Source organism: Ischnura elegans, chromosome 9 (genome assembly GCF_921293095.1).
Source record: "Ischnura elegans chromosome 9, ioIscEleg1.1, whole genome shotgun sequence".
NCBI classification, from domain to species: domain Eukaryota; kingdom Metazoa; phylum Arthropoda; class Insecta; order Odonata; family Coenagrionidae; genus Ischnura; species Ischnura elegans.
Genome location: NC_060254.1, coordinates 17,714,571 through 17,729,524, shown reverse-complemented (window position 1 = coordinate 17,729,524; position 14,954 = coordinate 17,714,571).

The window sequence follows — 14,954 nt, the reverse complement described above, 5'->3', positions numbered from 1 at the left end:
GATTGGTGCGACCAGTGCATACGGGGAAGCAGCCTTGTTTTTACTGGGAGGCAATGATGCGAAACGGAGGGGCGCCGTTTATAGGTTTTACCATCGTGATAAGTCTTTCTCTGGAATATTTCAGCAGGCATGTAAGGAAGCGGTGAATAACGGAGTAGTATTCCGTAATGTCCCTGCCGTATCCCAATCGAAGGTTAGGCGATTTAAGTCGTGGAAAGGGTGGTCCAAGAGATTGGGGTTTAAGTATGCGCGGAAATGGAGTGATACATCCGCGTCAAGGGAGCGGGGCGTCAACGAGGAGGCCGCGGAGGACAGGGGAAGTGAAGTGGTGAATGAGGGAGAGGCGTTCGAAGGTATGATGTTCGATGTTCGAAGGAGTGATGCTGCCATCAAAGATTTAATAAATCTGAGTTTCGAGGAAGGATACGATGCGAGGAAGAGATATATGCAGCAGGTAGGTGTGTTTCCATTGAGTGTTCATTGTTACACGGTCTCTCAAGTGAGGGTTCTGTCACAATTTCGGGAGAAGGAAAGGCCAATTTTTTATTTCAGTGCGACTGCGGCAGTGGCCAAAAATCATCCCGATTTTCCGAGACGTGTTTTGTATTACGCGGGAGTCATACGCGAAGGGGAAAAATTCATTCCTCTAATGGAAATGATAACCGATTCTCACATATTCAATAATTTATATTCTTTGTTCGTAAATTTTGAAAATTTCGCCGGAATAAATTGGGAAGTCGATGAGCCTGTTTTCCAGGCCGTAGTGTGCGACTTCAGGTTTCCCATGATAAAAGCGATTGTTTCCGCTTGGTCTCGCGTGAAAACCGTCTCTGGGTACTTGAAGTTAGCGTTCAATTACCTGTACCATGTAGATGTAGATGAACGTTACTCAATTAGAGTTCCAGTGTTGATATGTAGTGCACACTTTCTCTTTTTAGTTTCTAAGTCTCTCGCCAAGGAATTTCGTCGCAAGAGTGTCCACAGGTACTTGAAAACTGTTGCGGGGTTAATGGTGACATGCAACCACATAACAGCCGTTGAGAGCCTGTTTAAAAATTTATGCACCTTACTGCGGTCAGTCAGGAAAGGGAAAGCTGTGGCGGCAGCGCAGATGTCGTTAAATGCGATTTTAGAGGAAGTGGAAATACTAGATCGTAATAGAAGGCATTTTCCTTTCCCCATTTCTCCGAGAACGAACTTTTTTAAAAAAAGTCCTTTTTATAAAAGATTTTTGTCACTTTCCCTAGAAGCACCCATTGATGAAGTCGGAGAAGTTAACGAGTTTTACAGTGAGAAATTTTTAGCTCTATTTCTCGAGCAGTACGTTCCCTTCCTCCCCATGTGGACCAACGTAATGAAGGGAAGAGACGAGGCCAGTCCTTTTGGCTCGCGATACAGCAACGCCGTGGTTGAACGCTGGTTTAGGATTGTTAAAAACACCATCTTGGACGGTAATTTGGATTTACCTCCGGATCGTTTTGTAAGGGCGGTGAAACCGGTAGTTCTTGGCATGGCCAAGGAAGTTGAATTGGATATACCTCAGACGCAGAGGCAGAGGCGTGTCCGGAGGCGAGTGCAGTCAGACAGTTGAAGAAAGGGGAGGAAAGAGAAGGAAACGCACAGGTGAAAGGAAACCGTTATCATTTATAACGAAATGGGTGACAAACAAGGAGGTTCCAAATGTCTGGAGGGGGCACCACTGATTTAGAGCGTGGAGCGAAGTGCTTGGGAGTGCTTGGGTAGGACAAGCCACGTCCACTTCGGCCAAAACATTGACAATCCCATAAGGGTCAATGCTACCTATTTGGTGAAATTTTGGTCGTAACTCGTTAATACATTAAAATAAAGTATGGAACGCACTATGTAAACCTTTTTTCTTACTTCAGGTGTAGTTAAGTTATGACTCATATCAGGGGCGCAGCTGGGAATCAAGGCTGGGGGGGTTAGGCGCAACTAATACTTAGGGGTGTGGGGGTATTGCATACCCACCAGGGTAAGAGGGAGTTGCGGGGGCCCTCCAGAAAATTTTAAGATTAATGGTTCAAAATGACTAGTTTTACCGCTTTATGATAGATATTTGATTAATCCTAACACTATTCTATAATTAACACTAAACCGTTAAGTAAAATGGATTAAACTTAAAAATTTCTCTGAGCTCTGGGGGGGGGTTTATCCCCCAAAACTCCCCCTTTTCTGTGCCACTGACTCAAATATCTTTTCCCGGGGAATAATTATTATCAATCACCACGGTTACGTTTAACAACCAGCTCAGCCGAAAATAAAATTTTACGAGAGTAAACTATTCATTTACCAGTACTTGTACAGTTGTTGAGTTTTATTATATCCAACGGAAATTTACAAATACACTTTTATAGTACAATAATAGTATAGTATAATACAAGTATATTTTCAAGAATATCCCCACCACTAAAGTGGGTCAGTGGTGCAGCGAGGGTTTTGGGGGATAAAACCCCCCCCCAGAGCTCAGAGAAATTTGTTAGTTTAATCCATTTTTAAATTTACTTATTTGGATCAGTATTACTTGTAAAATAGTGTTTGGATTTATCAAATATCCCTCAGAAAGCTGTAAACTCACCATTTTGAACCATTATTCTTAATTTTTTTCTGGAGGAGGGGCCCCCCAACTCCTGCTTACCCTGTTCGTTATGCAATACCCCCACACCCGTAAGTATTAGTTACCCTAAAACCCTCCCTTGATTCCTAGCTGTGCCCCTGAAGTGGGTAACAGAAACAGAGTTTATACATTCATAGAAGTATCGCAAATGATGAGAAAAATCCTATGACAATCACCGGCGAAATAATAATGATAGCATTTTTCACTTAATCTAGTTCATTTTCAGAACGAAACTTAGCCGCCTCAAAATATCAGCCGGACACTTAGTCCAAAAATTGTTAAATAAGATGCTGGAACCACGCCGTAAACTTGGAAACAGCGCTTCCAGATATTTACAACCTCCTTGGTGACAACATATAACGCGGATAAGGAAATGAAATTAGATAATGGTGGCGAAATGAAAGCAGATTATTATCATCTTAGGCGATCAATTGTTTTATCTGCAGAATTGCTGTTGGGGTCACTATCCTTACATGTCATTAATTCCGATACTGTCTCCCCCCACGCTTTCCTGCGATGCATTGATCTAGTACATCCTAGGTATGGCCGATTATACCGCATTTGCGACTTGGTCCGGCCGGGTGGGAGGGGGGAGAGTAGGGAAAGAAAGCTCGGGGGAGAACATCACAGCGTCTTAGTGAGTATATTGCATCAGTGTTCCTTGCATTTCATGTTTAATAATCCTATGCTGTTTTGCCCCCATGCTATTCCGTGATGCGTTGATCTATTATAAAATAGGTATGGCCGATTATACCGCATTTGTGACTTGGTCCGGCCGGGTGGGAGGGGGGAGAGTAGGGAAAGAAAGCTGGGAGGCAGGACGTATCGATCTTTCTTTACAGCTGCATTCCTGTAAGGGCAGGGATGTGTAGAGCGGTTTCATATAGGCCTACTGGGGATCTCTTTTCCGCCAGGGTAACTCCCTGTAAAAAGAGAAACGCGTCCCGCTGGTAACCTCAAGGGTGATGTGGAATGACCAGCCAAAATAAGATGTGGGTTAACCACAATGATTGGGATGGAAAGGATTCCTATTCAAACAGAGGAACTGTTAGAAAATAGCTGTCCGGTAAGTAGGAACTGATGCATGAATACATCATTAACACATAATAATACATTATTAATTTCAACAGATATCAGAAATAAAAATAGTGATTGTTAATTCATAAGTTAATTTTAGATCGTGAGTAAAGGTTATTTTAATGTTTCGACCAAAAATTCTCGTGTTTGAAGATGGTCTACTTCACAGATAATATTCCTTTATCATTGAATTTTTGAGGTGTACTTCAATTAGAATTTCACTTTCATATTTTAGTGAATGCCCACTGCAGTGAAAGTTACACCTTGATTTTTTAACCCTTTCACTGCTGTGGACGTACCTAGTACGTCCGCACGACAGACTGCGGTGGACGTACTTTTTCTTCCTCCCTGCCATGCGTTCAGCATTTCACCGAAGCACTTCGAAGGGACCCACTAATCCGCGACCCTATCCTCGACGAATTCACCCACGCAGGACCGTCTCATCGGCCCTACCAGCGGGGGCCCTACCTCCGGAAAAGTGATCGCTCTGACTGAAATGTGAATATCAATCAATCAATCCGATCATCAAAAAATGATTGTTTTCATCGCACTCCTGCCAATCAAGCAATCAAGTACGTATTTGAACCGTTATTTTGCGATGAAAAATAACGATTTTGTTAACTTTGATATAATGGCCGTTTTCCGGTGGTCCGCAGCCACGTTTTGTTGCAAAGTTAACGAAATCGTTATTTTTTATCGCAGAGACACGGTTCAAAGACGTACTTGATTGCTTGATTCGCAAGAGAGCGATGAGAACAATCATATTGTGATGATAGGATTGATTGGTTGATTTTCAAAATGCAGTCAGAGCGGTCACTTTCCGGGAGGTAGGGCCCCTGCTGGTAGGGCCGATGAGACGGTCCTGCGTGGGTGAGTTCGTCGAGGAAAGGGTCGTGGATTAGTGACCCTTCGGAGGGTGTACCACACCCATCCTGGAAGTACCTGCTCCATGGGCCCAGGAAACGCATTTTAACATTTTCGCCGCATGTGAGGAGAAGGTTTCCGGAGATTGAACAGCAGCGAAAGGGTTAAAAAAGTAATAATTTTTTTCATTGTCGGGAATCGTTTAAATCTCGCTTTAAATATTCCTCGCGTAATGTCTTTGTTGTACCTACTTTGATAGGAATTTTCAATTTTTACTTTCACAAAAAACAAAGTTATAAAATTTTTCTTAGTGTGGGTTTCTTGCGGTGCAATTTGAATGGAATTGCTATAGGAATTACTAACCATAGGCAAGTTTTAAAAAAAATGAATATGCATGTATATATATTTGTTAGTATGCGTAATATTTCTATGACCGTGCGATGTGCATGTGGTGGTCCTCTTGATTGCTGCATATTGGTGATTGGTCACCACCTGCCAAACACCCTAGAGGTGGCTCGCTGGGTATTATGTAGATGTAGGTCCCATTGATCCTCATCACTCTTCTGTAGCACCACATTTTGAAGGCCTCTATCCTTGCTTTCTCCACTGCTGTCATTGTCCATGCCTCACTTCCATATAGGAGCATACTCCAAATGTAGGTTAATATAAATTGTTTCCTGACTTCCATATTTAAGTTTCCTGCTGCAAGCAGGTCATTCTTTTGGTGGAATGCTATCTTCGCTTGGGCCATCCTACTGATAATTTCTTTCTTGCTTCTCCCATCACTAGTGATCCTGCTTCCCAAATAACAGAATGCATCCTCATCTACCAGTGTTTGCATCCCTATTTTAATGTAAGTCTTGACTTCTTTTCTTCTGCTGCATACTAATATCTTGGTTTTCTTTGTATTTATTTTCAGTTGATATTTACCCAAAACCTTACCCATATTAACCAGAATATTTTTCTAATCCTTCTCTGATTCTGCTATGACAGCTATGTCATCGGCAAATCTTAGGATGCTTATTTTTTCTCCATGGATATTCGCTCCCGAAGCCTTTTCTTTAATTTCATTGTTTCTCTATGTAAACGTTGGAAGTTATGGGTGGCCAAGCACAGCCTTGTCTCACCCCTTTCCTAATTCTTGCTTCTTCACAGCTGGGCCCTAATTTTATCATCACTAGTTGTTTTTTGCATAAACTGTGGATGATTCTTCTGTCACTATAGAGAACTCTTTAATTTCTTTTAGGATTCCAAGCATTGTGTTCCAATCCACGTTGTCAAACGCCTTCTCTTAGTACATGAAGGCAACGAACTTTTCCATTTTCTTCTCTATGAGCAGCCGAAGAGCCAATATTGCTTCCCTAGTGCCTCTGATTTTTCTGAATCCAAATTGGTCCTCATCCAGATACTCATCTGCTCTTCATTCCCTTCTTCTATTGATGATTCTCATCAGTATCTTCGACACATGGGTAGTCTGGCTTATGGTTAAAAAATCTTTGAAGTTCTCCGCTCTTTTCATCATAGGAATTGGGATTATTTTGTTCCTCTCAAAGTCCTTTGGTATCTCACCTGTTGAATACATTTCACTAATGATTTTGTAAAGCTGGTTCAACATCTTTTCTCCTGCATTTTTTATTAGCTCTGCAGGGATATCATCAATCCCAAATGCTTTATTTATTCGAAGATCTCTTACAGCCACATTAAATTCTGATCTTAAAATTTGGGCTCCCATATCATCCCCATCCACTTCCTTCTCGTTTCGATAGCATTCGTTCCTAGGCTGCTTCCTTTGTACAAATCTTCCAGATATTCCTTCCATTCCTTCTCTTTGTCTTTGTTTTTGATCATTAGGTCTCTGCATATGTCCCTAAGGGGACATCTTACATCCCTTTCCTTAACACTGGCATGGCCGAACAAACCTTACACCCTGTAATGCCTGAGTGGGTCAATTTGACCCAATATGACTAGGCTGACATTTTTTTCTCAAAACCTGTAATTTATTTCCAGTTGTTTTATTTATATTGTTAAGAGAGCTTTTGGTAAGGCAGTAGAAAATTTAGTATGACGAAAAATATAAAAATTTTTATTGTCCAACGATTTCTACGGCGTATAGGGTATGAATTGATTATTATAGGGCATTATGATCGTCACAAATTTGTGAATGCCTATCACTTTTCCGTGGAAGGGTTAGAGAGGTATAATGAATTTCAATGGTATTAGGTTTAAAACAAACATTTACGATAACGTTTATGGTTCATAAATCAGTAATGTTTTTTCAATTATATGTATGTTTCCCATGAATAAAAAATTGCATTACAACCTTAAATCCCAAAATTTATAAAATACATTTAAACCCCTCTATTACACTTTTGACGGGGACAAGGAAAAAAAGTGTAAATTGTGGGAAAGTGTAAAATCGAGGTTAGGCACAATTTAATGAAAAATAACCCGTTTAAATATAGTAAAATGTTCTACTTTTTCATATGAATCATGTTCTAAATGAATAGTAAGTATAAAACCTTTAATTATGATAACAAAAAATTCTTTATTAGTACTGAGCTCTCAGTGAGGTAGATCATATTTTCTGATCAGATTTTTAGATCATATTTTCTATTTTGATAGATCAGTCTTTTAAATGTTCTTCATCAGCTTTTTTAAAAAATTTTCGATTTCTCCCTCATCAACTTCTTTCCATGATCGTGCTACATAGTGTAGTGCATCTAAAACTGATACTTTGAAGCTCTTAGGGTCCCTCCCACTGTCTATAAGATTAATTGCTTTTCTCACTAGAATCCTGCGGTAGTTGGATTTGAATACATGGATTATCCCTAAACCTAATGGCTGTAATTGGCTGGTACAATTTGGTGGGAAGAACACCAGTTTTATATTCCTCAAATTCATATTTTTTGGGTGGGCTGGGCATTGGTCTAAAAATACTATAATTTTTCCGTTTTGTCCACCCATATTGGCATCTAGAGCCTGCATTTGTTCCTGAAAGAAATGTAATTTTGGATTTTCCAATAACAAATGGCCTTAACTTTTCACTACCATTAGCATTAGCACCTAAAAATACTGTTAAACGAGCTTTGCTATGCTTTCCACTATGGCAAGATTCACCTCTAAAGTCTTACAGGGAAGTGTATTGAAAAAAAGGCCCATCTCATCTAAATTGAAAATGTCTTTTGGAGCATACCCTTCTATATGCTCACTTAAACAATGTTCCTTCCACTGTGCCACTGTTAGGGTATCAACACTATTGGACTCATCACAAATCGTTTTGTATACAACATTATGCCTAGTCTTAAACCCGCTTAACCATCCGTTTGAAGCCTTGAAGTCTTCAATTCCCAGCCTCATTGCCACATGTTGCGCTTTTTCCTTAAGAATAATTCCGCTGATGGGTATGTTCGAGGACCTAGTGTACTGAAACCATTCTTTTAAAATTTCTTCTAGTCTATCATATTTCGAGTACTTAACATATTTTCGCCTCTTTGCACTGGGTACGCATTCCACTGCACTGGTTTTTATCTTTTTGCGAGTTTTAATGACAGCGTTTAACGTGGACACTGGAATCCTAAGCCCTTTGGCAAGGGAAACGCGTGAGCCTACATGTGAGTCAACTCTTCCCAAAATTTTAATTTTATCTTCTATTGAAAAAGTTTTCCTCTCTCGTTTCTGGGCCATTCCGTATTTGATTTGTGTTTATTGACGCTGTCACGAAAAGAGCAGGGAAAAAGAGATTATGATTAAAACGACTTTAAAATTGATCGAAGAACTTGGTAATAATGTACGCGAAGGAGAACACCCATTGCGTGGATCATCACGAGAACGACCACGAATATAAACATAGCGTCTATATTCGTAACTACGATGCTTACAAGTGAAGTGGAAAACCTGCAATATTTACCACCAACAAATGGAATGGAATTTAAACGTCGCAAACAACCTATCTCCAGCAAATCCCGCGATCATAAATACTCTAATAGCAATATAAATGCAATGCCTGCGATAGTGGTCAGAAACAGATGAAGAAGGAATTATTGTAGTATTTAAAAGAGGCCGTATAATGATAGTGGCGCTGGTGACAGGTATGCCAAAAAGGCAAGGAGGTTGTAAATACAACTTCCTTTCCTATATTTACAACCTTCTTGCAAAAAGGTTATCCTATCTCTAAAACTCTTTCTTCTTGATTACGGTGAGAACTCTTATTATTAATTAAGAACTATTAAGCGATTAAGAACTCTTTCTTCTATCCGCTATGTTCCCTTTGGCGGCCTGCGTAAATAGTGGGTCATTTGAAATTTCGTCAGCGTAAATGCGGGGAAGACATAACATTGTAGAGATACTTAAATCATAGGGACTTGACGAAAATGTCGCAAATTGTGGGGGCGTAAAAGCAAGATTCTACTGTACTAGATCTGAATGATAATATTATATTAAATCTAAAAGATAGTGAACAAAATAAATATAAACTTCCTATTTTGCTGAATTAAAATTACTCTCTGCAAATTAGGAAAGTGAACTTGACATTCGAAATTCCAGCAAACTATAGTTATAGAATTCACTTCAACACGTATGTTTTATATCCATATTATTTACCAAAACAATTAATATTTTTCAGCAGGAAAATTAATTGTTCTATGCATTTATTGCGTAAATTTGGCTTTAGCTGTGCATTCACCACACAACTTTTTTTGCAACAGGAGCTCTTTTCTATTTTTTGTTGGCTTTGCAGTTAATTTTCACTTCACATCTTTTACTTGCGTGATAATTCTTGTCCAACATCCTCAGAATCATCCTTTTGTTTTCTGATATTTCTACATTCAAAGTATTCTTCCCTCAGCTTTCTTTTTTAGAAACGTTTTTGACGGGGAATATTGGATTTGGTAATAATTCTGTAGAGAACATAGGAGTTGATAGCAGCATGGTCAAGTACGTTGTATGAAGGATGAACTGGTCAGCATCGGGCTGAGGCGTTAGCTAAATACCCTCTTGCCATCTGTTCGGTTATGTCAACATCGTAATTCATTTCATTGTAGAATGAAACGGGGTCCTTTTATCATTATTTGAAATACCCACCGTAAAATGGAGAGAACTGATAAGAGCAGCACTTTTACATTTTTTGGCTTGGTAAATTGTAAGCATGATGCCCTCATCATTGAGAACTTCAGTAGGATATAATGGCTCTTGCATGGTTTTCAAAATCTTTGGTATTTCCCTTCGTGCCTTGTTTATGGAACCAATAATACAAGTAGTTTTTTCCTGAGTGCCTAAGCCAATTTAAGTCGGGTGAAATAATTATCTCTGGTCACGTCGTATTTTGATTGAACGTCTACGGCCAATCAGTACTTCTGACATTTTTGTCTAGTTTTGTGGGAATAAATTGTATAAAATTATCCAAATTCACTCGGCAGGAGTTTTCATCGACAGTAATACTCGGTCCTGGTTTGTAGGCCACGATTAGTTTTCGATGAACTTAACACAAACGGCAGAGAAGAGAGAAAACTTATTGTTTTCAAGTCTAATGGAATGAGTATTCCTCTCATCAAACCTCTAATACCGCATTATATCCCAAAAAAGGTGTATACCCATTGTTTCCTTACAAAATGGAGAGTCCAATGAATACGACCACAAAGGATGGATGCAGAATTTTGTGGACCCTGGTACTCTCAGAGCGCACAATATGGCAATAAGTTCTCCTAACTCATTCAGTGGAAGACACTGACTGTTATATCTTGTTTGTCTGTTGCCTTCTGATTCCGTGAACCATTTTGTGTGTTGAAGGATTGGTTCATTTATAAAAAGGTGCCATGCACTTGCAACACTTTCTTTTGGAATATGTCTTTCTGTATGAGGTGTAGGTCCAGGAGTTTCCCTTAAATCTAAGGGAAACTCCTGGACCTACACCTGTGCTGCGCCCACCTAACAAGGGAAATAACTCCCAAGTCTACCTCTTGCCACCTGGTTCCAACAGCAACTTTGCATCCTCTCCCTATTGCACCAGAAGCTTCACCGTCACTCACCTCACAATTAACAGAATTTGCAGAATTATTTATACGTCTATGACCTTTACGAGTTTTTTCATTCCCTATTAGTTTCTTCCTTACTAGAACTTCCTCAATTGAAGAGGAAGATTCTGAATCTTGTATGTAGCTATCGTCACTTGAGTCTTCCCTGAAACAGTCGTCTATGCAATGAGATTCATCTTCGGGGACATCACACAGCAGATGTACGATTTCTTTTGGAGTGAGAACTCCTTTTGAAGAAGCTATGTCTTCAAAAGCACTTCACTTTCTTGATAAGTACTCGTATCACATGTAACTTATGCAGCTGCTTGTTCTGCAGTCACCCATCCAGAACTGTGCATTTTTAAATGTTAACATTATGTGCTGAAGGTTCAGACAATTGGTTACGTTAGAACAGAAGAAGGGTAATGGCCAAATGAGGAAAGTGAAGGCAAGAAAGTCAAACTATGTATCCAAAATTTACAGTTAAATTCTATGTATCAATTCCAAAAAACCTCTGAAATAATAAAACAACCTATGCAGATACATAATTAATTATAATTCCCACTGTAAAATTGAATACAAAGAAGCAGTATAAAGGTTCCAAATGAATTTGAAGACCTGGGTCAAAATGACCCATCCGGGCATGAAAGGTATAAATGCTGAGAAAAAATAGAAAAAATAATACTATCAGGCCTAACTTTTGCACAGTGGTAAACCATAATAAATTATTAAAAGTCAAGAAATATGAGGCTAAAAACTTTTTTCATTTCAAAAATATCATCATGAGTCAATTGGGTCAATTTGACCCAGCCGGGGATTCTAGTGTTAAAGTGATTCCTCACAATCCTGTAGGCGGCCTTTACTTTTCCATGCACAAGGTTGTTTTGCAAATCTTCACAAATATTTCTCAACCATGCTTCTATAGCCTTCCTTGCTTTATAAGATATTTCGTTCCTCATTCTTTTGTAACAATTTTGTCCTTCCTCTGTTTTTGCAGCCTTGTATTTTCCTCTTTCTTCAATGAGTTCCAATACTTCATGCATGACCCATGTTTTTTTCATAATGACTTTTCTTCTACGCAGAACTTCCTCAGTTGCTTCTTACAGACCACTTCTAATGGTTTTCCAACTCTCTTCCACTGATTTATTGATTGTATCCTCTCCTATTTTATTTTCTACAGCTTCTTCAAAGACCTGTTGATGCTAAACCTCCTTCAATCTGCCATATGATTTCACGGCTTTCTTCATTTTTTTTTAATTTTAGGTGGCATTTTATCATAACTAAGTTATGGTCACAGTCGATATCTGCCCGTGGGTAGCTTTTGCAGTCATTCACTTGGTTCCTGAATCTTTGTTTCACAAGAATGTAGTCGATTTGGTATCTGCTAAGGTCTCCTGGCATTTTCCATGTGTATCTTCTTTGCACAGGATTTTTGAAAAAAGTGTTTGCAACCACTAGCCTGTGTTCAGTGCAGAAATGAAGTAGTCTTTTTTCATTTCGATTTCCTAATCCATATTTCCCAGCTCTTATTCCGTCTTTACCTTTGCCAACCATGGTGTTCCAGTCCCAAAAATAATAAGATTTTCTTCCCCTCTTACCGGCTTGATAATTTCCGCTATACATATTTTGGTAGAAATCTTCTACTGCTTCATCTCCATAATTGGATGTAGGCATGTAAACCTGCACAACTACAGTAGCTACTGGTTTAGTTTCTATCTTCATCATTACTATCCTTTCATTAAACTGCAGGTAGCATTTAGCCCGCACTTTCTAAGTTTCAGACGTTCTGTGCCTCCCTGCATTTTTTTGGATATGGGTTGCTCCTGAATTCCATGGATTATTGTTTTTGCTACGTTCTTTAATTTCCTGGTCATGGGAAAAACCTCAAGATGTGCGAGGCTGAAATATCCTTCTAAGAGAAAAGTTATGCGGCTATTTAGAAACAGTGATATTAAGTCTTTACTTCAATCAGAAATCTTATTACTACATAATTCACTTGCTCGGGCTGACATTAGACTGGTGTCAGAATGCTACCTGGGTACTATATTAAAAAAAAAAAACACAAGACATTGGAGTTTAAGGAGCTCCATCGTTGAAATGAAGCAACCAATTCAAATTCACCAAAAAGTATACGAGAGACCATTTATTTCTAAATTGGATCATGTATTTTAAAATATTCTCCATCCCATAGTATTTCTTGTCCTTAATTTTTTCTCAAAAGGTACTTACCCATTTTCTGCAGCTAAAATGACGTTGCCCAACTTTGAGCGCTTGGTGTATTAATAGTTTTAGTTCCCAAAACTTGTAGTTTGTATATACTACTCCTTGACATTTGCGTACATCTACCTTAAGAAAATTTTACCTCTGCATATTTTCTCCTATGTGAAATTTCTATGTTTGCGACACGGAAGATGCTGGCAAGGGTCTATGGCACATGTATCCAGAAAATTTCCAGGTGTTAGCACCATTTAAAAGATGTAATCAGTATCGAAACAAGTCACAAAAAAGACGTAATGCTACCAGTCGAGCGGGAGAATTGTGCCCTTTTGAGTGTTTAGGAGAGCACTCACAGCGTATTCAGGATATCCTGGTTTGAATCCATGTGAAGGCAAATGATATTTCCCCTGTGGAATTCTCACTCTGCACATAATAATTTTGGGTTGGCTCGGTAAAAGTTTGATGCTAGTTAGTCCTATGCTAGTTGGTTGTTTCCTGAAATTTGCTCTTGGGGAATAGGGTTGGTGTTGTGGCTAGTGGGTTGGCTTCCCAACCGGTTTCAAATCTGGGCAGTGGAAGAAAATATTTTACAGACAATCCATTCCCTTCTTGAGTGCTTCGTGGAGGGTGCTTCAAGTACATACAGCACTCCATCTGTTGGATGGAAGGTTAAGTCACGTTCCTTTTGGAGCTTTTGTAAAGAGCAGGTTAATGCCTATGCTGGGTTTCTCTCCTACCTTCCTTACCTCATAGTGCGTATGACCTTGGCTGCCAGTCACCACCTTCAAATGCTTTACTAATTATTAGCAATTATAGCTGTTAAATAGGTTTGTAAATGCTGCAACACAACCTTAAACATGAGTGAATACTACTCAGATAGAATAAGTCAGTGGCGTAGCCAAGGGGAGGGGTCCGAACCCCCCCAAAATAGAAATGCACAGTTATTTTCCTTCATAAAAGAAAACAAAATATTGAAAAATCATGAATTTACAAAATATTTTTTTAACAAATGAAGTTTTTTTGATCATGAAAAGTGTAAAAATTAGTTGAAAACCCAATACTTAGTACCCTGTTTTTCAAAAAGTTTTCCCCTGGTATTGGACAACCCCGAACGAAATTCCTGGCTACGCCACAGGAATAAGTACCATTAAGTCATGTACGGGTTTAGAATGGATGACCAGTTAAGAGACCCACGTACGGGGAATGAGGGTTAGGGCACCCTTAAGGAACTGTTGAGAGGATCGATTTGGAGCCTTGGGCAGATTCAGGCTTATATAGACTCTAATTTCAGAAATTGAGAGAAGGGGGAGGGGTTGGCCCCCTCCCACCAGGGGGGAAATAATTTGCTACTCTAAAAGTTGATTTGGTCCCAATGCAGAGGTTCTTAACCTCAGTGATGAGAGGTGAATGTGCCTGTCATAACACTTCAAGAATATACGCCAAATGAAGTTAGGCAATTTTCGTGCTTCAAATATGTCTCCTTCTATCCGTCATGCATACCTACCCTGCTTAGTATGAATAACTTCTGGTGGTGGTTTTATAATAGCTGGTGGGACAAAGATTGATGCTAGGATAGTTTGATCATTTTAAACATGGACACCCCATGAAATTTTATCTTTAAATTATGATATGGATGACCACTTTACGCCACTGACCTCATGCATGATTTATTAACAAATCAGGGCTATGGTACTTAGTTTTTAAGAGTTAGTAAGATTTCATGTTCATACCTGACTATTGAGTGTCCCAGGTTAAAAAATACTTCCATGTTTGTAGGACACCTACCATTTCGTCCTCTTCTTCTTCAGTAAAGATTTTGAGATTGAATTCCTGAATGATACTTTTGCAAAGATTTTACTGAGGCTACAATTTAATTCATCATTAAAGTAAAAACCTGCAGTTAACTTATTTTTTATCTCCAATGACATACCACAAGAAAAATTAAGAAAAAGCTGGATTTACATACCAAAAAGTGAGCAACTAATTTAAATCTCTAAAGAAATTCATAGAATTGAAATATTTCTCTCATTCGACTTGAAAATTCAGTTCAAAAACACAAGAAATAAAGCGTGAAACTCATCCTTATGATTATAATTTGCAAAACAGTGAAATAAGTCAACTTGAACTACCTATTAGTTTGCGAGAATGTTGAG